The sequence below is a fragment of the Xenopus tropicalis genome, chromosome 1 (genome assembly GCF_000004195.4).
Source record: "Xenopus tropicalis strain Nigerian chromosome 1, UCB_Xtro_10.0, whole genome shotgun sequence".
Classification (NCBI taxonomy): domain Eukaryota; kingdom Metazoa; phylum Chordata; class Amphibia; order Anura; family Pipidae; genus Xenopus; species Xenopus tropicalis.
In genome coordinates, this window is record NC_030677.2 from 109,286,838 (window position 1) to 109,292,837 (window position 6,000).

A 6,000-nucleotide genomic window follows, 5' to 3' on the forward strand; every position below is an offset into this window, starting at 1 on the left:
GTAAATCCAGCACATCTAACCCACACCTACCAATCTATACACTCACATACATAAACTATAAATACAACCACTAGTACTACGATAATTTCTGAAGATCTCAAATATCACGAATATGCTTACAAAAAAAATCATATTAGTCACAATAATATCTTATTGGCGATCCAAAAGTCACAAAAGTTTCGTATCTGAATGATCATAAAATGCAGGAAAACCTTTCCGACTTCTGTGCATGATTTTGGAAGCCTCCCATAGGAATCAATGGCACTCTGCAGCTCCAACCTGGCCCAAGGAAAGTCACAATACTGAAGCTTGAATGAATCCGAAACTTTCGTACTCATTGCGACAATACGATTTTGTCGCGTTTTTTTCACGCACAGTATGAAAAAGTCGCGTTAAAACGCAAAAAAATCAGAGAAAATACGCAAGGAACGAAAAAGTTGCACAAAACATGAACGGTCTGATCGAACAAACGATTGGACCGTTCGTGGATTGATAAATCTCCCCCCTAGACTAGACCATACATTATAAGCTTTCTCAAATAAATAAGAAAAATCAGCTGTTGCTTAATATTCAAAGGTTTAAATTAAATTGTTATTTAATTTGTTGGAAAAATGTATTCATGGAATGTTATTTGCTGAATGACATTTTAAAAGGTCATTTAAAAATATTTTAATACTTACAGTGATTCATTCTAGATGGATAAATATCAATCTATCTCTGAACCTAAATATTTTTTGTATGTCTCTTTGTATGTCTCTTTGTCCATCTATTATTAATCTATCTATCTATCTATCTATCTATCTATCTACCTATCTATCTCTCTCTCTCTCTTTTCCACCATTCACTTTCAATTTCTCTGCCTGTCTATCTACACATGTGGTAATCTATCTACTGTTTGTGTACATAAAGACGCAAATAAACATTACTTGTCCTATTGTTGACTATGAAGATTTTCATTCATCTAGGTCATGGTATATCTAGTATAAATAAATCTAAAGCAACTGGACTTGTTAAGTAATCATTGAAGACGTTTCACTACTCATCCGAGCAACTGATTACTTAACAAGTCCATTTGCTTTAGATTTATTTATATTAGATATTGTCCTTTTGTTCTTCTGATCACCAGCAAGATAGATTTTGTAATAGGTATACTGCATTGTATTTATATATTTATATAGCACCATAAGGGCTCTGGCACACGGGGAGATTAGTCGCCCGCGGCAAAACTCCCTGTTCGCGGGCGACTAATCTCCCCGAGTTGCCTTCCCCCTGCCATCCCACCGGCGAACATGTAAGTCGCCAGTGGGATGGCACACGCGGCGGGGCAATTAGCGCAAAATCGCGCCGCCGCGTCTGCCATCCCGCCGGCGACTTACATGTTCGCCGGTGGGATGGCAGGGGGAAGGCAACTCGGGGAGATTAGTCGCCCGCGAACAGGGAGTTTTGCCGCGGGCGACTAATCTCCCCGTGTGCCAGAGCCTTAAATGTATGCAGAGTTTTACAAGGTGGAAAAAACAAGCAGAGGTGGAGCTCTTATAAATAAGAAAGTGAGAATATTTACTTAAGAGCTGCGAGTTTCAATACACAGTTTGGATGTGGCCCAAGCCTCACTTACAATTGCTTGTATACTTATCATATACTGATGTAGTTTATAGTAGTGCCCCTGTGTTCCGATGCCCCCCCGCCAGAGGTCTCCCTGCTGCCACATGAACTGCTTCTGGACTTGTGTACCTGCCCTGAAAATTATAGCTCCCATACAAGCACTGTAACTGATGTAAAGAGTTGCATTGCTGGATTGGTGAATGCCATCCTTTTGGGACTGGAACAAGAAAATGGCAGAAAAGGCATGTTCCTAGGGTGCAACAGAAGGGGGAGATAGGCTCATACCTCTTTGTCTGCCTACCCCTAGTTAAGGCTCTGGTTGAGAGTAGGGGAGTGTTTGGTTGCTTGCTCTGGCTAGGAATTTTGCACACAATGGTGATGAACATAATGGATATAAGCTGGGGGGTGAGGACCATCACTTGGGGAGTGGGCACTAAGCACTTTCCTGCATGCTTTATAGGTCCAAGTACACAACTCATGATCACCCCTCCCCCATCATCACATGATTGAAAAACACAAATTAAGGCAGCACTCCAGTAAAAGAGATTGGCATATCTATCTGGTAAACATTTGGGACACAGGGCATTTGAGACATCAATTTGTCCATAGGCTCATGAAGGACATCCAAAACATGTGCCCTTAGCTGCCTGTTGAATACATTTGTCATTCTTTTTTACTGGAGTACTGCCTTAATTTGTGTTTTTTATAATTTAAAAACTAAGGGTGAGGTTTGTTCTCCTTTAATAAAAATATAAATTTTTAATTGGATTAGTTTGCTTTTCAGTAGAAAGGTATTGTGACAGAATATAGTTGCTTAGATGCATTTTATGGTGTCTCTCTGTATAAATGAATACCTAATAAAAAAAAATTATCAATTCTAATTTATTTTGACATGTATACATATTTGAAAACTGAGGGGCAGATTTATCAAAATGTGAGCTTAGAGCTTAATACATAGGAACTCACCCATGTTCTATTCATTCCTATGGGATTTTTAGAAGTGTACATTTCAAATGCTGAGTTCTAACATTCACCCATTGATAAATACAATTCTAAAAATCCCATAGGAATAATTAGAACGTGGGTGCGTTTATATTTATTAAGATCTAAACTCACTTTTTGATAAATCTGCCCCTAGCTGTTGCCAATATGAGAATCTAAAGGTATCAGTTTGCACGAAGAATTGTTTGTGCTCAGTTGTGGGATAATTAATGATAAATCTTTAACATTCTTCTTAAGCCATTTCACTCAGAATTTTCTCTATTTGTCACTGAATCACATTTACTACAAAGTGGAAAAGGTTGTATTTTGCTTTTTTAGCTTGTACCATGCCAATGTATCTGAGTACAAAAACAAGAACATTCTAGCTGCACCCACTAAAGTTAAAGTTTAAAGTCATTTTGCATTTGGGAAGGGGGGCTGGAGGTAGGGCATGGTGCTTTTTCTTTCATTTTGTAGCAGATAGAATTGCCAGTGCAGACTAAAAATGTTAATTGCTGTGCTATTTTGGGATGCATTCTTAACGTGCTTTAGTGAGCTTTCCTGTTAGTTGGGGGAAAGTGAATGCAACCCGGACACCTGTTGAGGACTGAAGAGAAACATAAACGGTCAAAAAGATATTTATACCTTTGGTAATTACACAATAACAACATAAAATTAGAATAAAAGAACACCCACAGCACTTTTTTTCCATTTTTGGTAGAGCATATTAAAAATGTGTTTATAATACAGGAAGTAAGAGTCATAAACTTAGTCATTCACTTTAAATAATGCTTTTATTACCACAACTACTTCTGCTCTTTGCTGAACACAAAAATCCATGCATTGTGCTAATTAATGCCATAAAAGTTAGTCTGTTACAGTAGTAAATAATAATAACAGAAGGTGCATAAGTAATTTCAAAACAATTATTTTGGTTTGTGAAACAGAGTCAAAATGTAATTTGGGTCCCCTGAGAAAATAGTTAAAAAACCCTGTGTTAAGGGCATCCTGCACTGATGTATACAATAGGTTTCATCACTGGCATAACAACAGTGCAATGGGTCCCCCAAAAAATACCTTTGGAGGGGCCAAGTGTGCACAGCATCACCTACCTGGCCTTCTCTCCACCTGCCCACCCACTTGCCTCCCTTGCCAAGAAAGCCAACCCTGCAGTCTGGGCCCTCCTGTTACCGTGGGGTCTGCTTCTTCTATAGCAGATCTCAGAAACTAAAGCTGGTACATATGGTCAGATTTGGTCAGATAGTTTGGCTAAGTTGATTCACTTGCTATGCAAGCTCAAAAGTCACTTTTGACAGACAACCTTGTGATCTTGGATCTGTTTAACAACTGATTTGTAAAAACGCATTAATAATAAACTCCAAATTTCATCTACCAATTTTCCTTGTCGGTGTGCATCTGTAGAAGACAAGAGGAGCGACGACTCTTTCCATCTCATTGTTTACAATGTTAACCTAAAAGAACATAACAACATCATTTGGTTATTATGGTGTATTCCTCTGTTCAGCCTGAAAATCAGCAAGTTTGAAGCTAATTTTAGTCAGTGGTCAGATGGGCAACCTTAAGTTTATGTTTCTTGTAGGAATGCACCGAATCCAGGATTCAGTTCTGGATTCGGCCAAGATTCAGCCTTTTTCAGCAGGATTCAGATTTGGCCGGTTCCATGCTCCTGGCCGAACCAAATCCTTAAAATCATGTGACTTTTTGTGACATAACCCCTGAAGCTGAAAAATTGTCTCTTTAATTGTCTCTCTGAAATTATAAAACCATAGCTTGTGTTTAATCCCAACTAAAATGGAATTAATCCCTATTGGAGGCAAAACAATCTTATTGGGGATTTTTAGTGTTAAACAGATTTTTTCGTAGAATTAAAGTATGGTGATCGAAATTACGTAAAGATCCAAAGGTCCAGAGGATTCTGGATAACAGGTCCTATACCTGTACGCAAAATGATTTGTCACTAAAAGAAATTAGGAAAGGTACCATGTTTCAACAATATATAACAATATAAGCTTAGGTTTCTGTAGGATGACAGAAACTGAGAATTATTTGTCAATTATCTTGCCTGTACAGTCTCTTTCTCTTTTGAATATAACCTAATTCAGCAGATGTATATCTAAAAAGCAGACATCTGCTGTCATGGATGAACATTGTAAAAAGCATTTGATTGCTATTTGGGTTTGCTAAAATGTAAGATTTTCCAGCCTGCAGTGTTTACTTGCTTCAAAAGAGCCAAGTCCATTGGAAATGCAAACAGTACCCTTTGCTGTATTATCTCTTTAGCTGCCCAACCGTTGCTGGACTGGCATGTGATTGGTGTCATGTGCTATGCAAACAGATGCATGCACTACCAACCAAATAATATAATTGTTGTCCAGAGTATAGGAGGATGGGGGATATGTGGTGGGATTATATTATTTGCATCATAATACCCCTCACTCTAGTAATGCCAAAGTGCATCTTGGGTGTCTAGTTAAGCATGTAACATTAAAGGGCCAGTGGATGCAATAACATTTGAATCAGTATGGAGAGAGGGGTAGGGATATTAGTAAGGAAATATGCTGCTTTGGTAACTTTTTACTCATTGCTTTGTTAGCTAGTTCCCTAATGATCCTAGAAATTATACAAGAAGCACTTTTGTGCACAATTAGGGGAAAACACAAAACTGCACAAGTGAAGACAAAAACGTCATCAAATCTAATGACTTGAGGCATGGAAACAATTGCCAATTATTCCAACACAAATGTGTCAGCTGTAAAAGTGCCTCTTCATGTATATGTATATATCTCTTCGTATCAAGGCAAATCCTCTGGGGAAATTGCTCTACTTGGCTGAAGTGAAAATCTATTGCTTTCAATTGAGGGATTTTCTTAAGAGCTTAAAGCTTACACACATTTTTGCACTATAGTTGTGATGTTTGCCTTGCATCAGTACTGGAGCGCCTTTTTATGTTAATTGTACCACCAGAAAAATTTTGGTGTCAAGAAAAATTGAGTTCCTAGTGACAGTGTATACATACTAGATGTTTTTCTTTTTTTTATTTGACCTGTTTCTGTTATAGGTAGATTTTACTGTATAACTTTCCGTTCTTTTATTTTCAAAATCCAGGTAATATTGGTAAAAGAAAGCAAAGCATTTGATTATATTTAAAATCACTTGGTAGCTGTAACTTTTCCCCTCTTCTAAATATAGGACCTGCAATTTTCCAGACAGGTCATTCTATAATGTGGAACACCTTATCTTTAAAAAAATTAATGTAAAAAGGATATTTAGCCACTAATATTGATTTACACAGCTTAACTACCACCAAGCACATGTACTGTTCAAATACAAATCAGACAAAAGTGGAGTATTTTTTCCTTAAACTGGACACAGGAAAAGGCATTGCCAAATTATGGA